Below are 2,470 nucleotides of genomic sequence, written 5' to 3'. Positions count from 1 at the left end.
AGTTCCCAGTAAAGAAACGCTTAAAGAAACTATGATTTTAGAAAGTTAGTTATATTGGTTTGACACTGTCTTCATCTTGAAGCATATCAAGATAAATAAGATGTTATTCTTTGTTGAAAAATAACAGTCCAACCAGGCATCAGTGGCTCATCCCTATAATTCTAGGTGGCTAAAAACTGGAGGATCGAGGTCCAAAGGCAGAAAAGTATGTGAAACTCCATCTTCAAAATAACCAGAACAAATATCTGAGGGAAGTGGCTCAAAAGGTAGAGCACCAGCAAAACAAGCACGCGTGACCCCAATTCAACACCCCACATTCTAACTGCAAAAACAGAACACACATAAAAGAAAACCATCCAGTTTTTTCTTCCTTTTCCTAAAATAAAATCTGAGATCAAATTTTAAGTATATATCCCAGAATATTTCCTTGCATTCTTCCACAAATACTAATATTTGGACATAGAAGTATTTACATATTCAAGCAATAAATATTGATTAAGCACCTATTCCGAGTCTAATTATGACTCGGGCTGTTTTGGAAAACAAATCAAATCACACAAAAATTTCTTCCCTGGAGGAGTTTGTCTTTCAGCAGATGGAGATGAAAAACAAGCAATAAACATACTAAATAGAGGATGCGCATGGCATTTTCAATGATTATCAGCACTTTTGAAGTAAAGGGAAAAGTTAAGCAAAGTAATGAAAATCGAGAGTCTGGTGTATGCATGGAAATGTATGTCTGATTTTTAAATGAGTTGGTAAAAGTAGGCCTCTTTTAAAAAAAAGTATCATTTGAATAAAAGTAGCATTTGAATAACCATCAGCAGAAAGTAAATAGACTTAGACTTAGCTATGGCAACAAGGTTCCAGAAAGTATATGTCCTGGGATAGGATAATAGCTAAGAAAAGTGATGAAATTAGAAAGAAAACAGAGGTGGTTGAAAGCTATTACATGTCCTTTGGCTTATATTATGAGCTTATACTTTGAGAAGGTGAGACATTAAGTCTTTCAACACATCTCCATGGCATCAAGTGATTAGACTGTAAAAGGAAACAATGAACCTCATTAGGAGGGCAGAAATAATAATGGCTGAAAACATCTGAGAAGTAGAAGAGAAAGAGAGAAAGTGAGAAACAGATTCATCTCAACGTTGGAAGAAAGGTCTGTGATAATCATATAAATGTGTAAGTCATGTATATTACTCGTGTAAGTCTGTACTGTTGGTAAGATTCTTGATAATAGTATTTGAATGAGAAGAGAGAGTAAAGAGTTTAGAAACTCGATTCAGAGCAAGTCAACCAGGGGTACGCTCAAAGAAGAGACAGAGCAAACTCTTTTTCAAAGTAGTTCTGTCCTTTTTCAATGCCATCAAAAATGTGCAGGTCTTGATTTTGATGTAATAAAATCAGTGCTGGTCAACTGAAGACAGTAGAAGTAGGGGGCGGGGGGGCGGGGAGGGAAGAGTCCAAAGTATTTATTGTGAGATAGAGAAAAGAATGTCTAATCTTTTCTCTTAATCTGTTCCCTCCGTCAGCTGAGGTTTGGAGAAATGGGCTTTGTTCCAGCCTGCATGACTTCTGTGCATGTCACAGAATTCTCATAAAAGAAACAACTCCAAATCACAACTGGAGGGTCAGGTGATATTTCCTAAAACTGTGCTCCATTAAGAGCTGATGCCTACTTTCTTTTACTGGACTTTGTACTCAATGCAAACTGCCTTCATTTTAGCTCTCTGTATATCACTTGACCCACCAGTAAAAATGTAAATTAAAAGAAAACTGGACACAGAAGGTCATTAGGAGAATCTGAACTGATATTTTCAAAGAATTTACCATGGATTTATAAAAGGAAAAAGGACTAAGAAAAGCTAGTAGTACAGATATTGTATTGGGCATTAAAAATATTTCTCAAAACTGCCCTTATGGGGCTGGGAAGGTGGCTCAGTGGTAGAGTACTTGCCTCGCATGCATGAGGCCCTGGGTTTGATTCCTCAGCACCACATAAGCAAAAAGAAAAAAGCCGGAATTGGCACTGTGGCTCAAGTGGTAGAGTGCTAGCCTTGAGCTGAAGAGCTGAGGGACAGTGCCCAGGCCCAGAGTTCAGGCCCCACAACTGACACACACACAAAAAAAATACTGCCCCTTTTTCAATTTTACTGACATTGGATGCCACCCTGTAATCCTGGCTACCACAGCCACTCACTTGAACTGCTGACTAGGGTCTATGCAGGCATTCGCTTTGCTCTCCAAACATATCCATGAAAGATGGAAACTAACATACTTGATAACAAGAATCACAAAATGAAATGTTTTAAGTTGTTCAGTAGTTTCCATATGGGCAAGAGTCACACAGCCACTACAACACCTTTTATCACCTCCAAGAAAAACTTCCTATCCATTAGCAATTATCCCAGGGCCCTTCCATTCTGACCTGGGCAGTCTACAATCTCCATTTGTTTTTTCTGGACTA

This window comes from Dipodomys merriami, unplaced genomic scaffold (genome assembly GCF_024711535.1).
Source record: "Dipodomys merriami isolate MVZ:Mamm:240054 unplaced genomic scaffold, mDipMer1.0.p SCAF_21, whole genome shotgun sequence".
Classification (NCBI taxonomy): Eukaryota; Metazoa; Chordata; class Mammalia; order Rodentia; family Heteromyidae; genus Dipodomys; species Dipodomys merriami.
Note: the sequence above shows the minus strand (reverse complement) of the source record.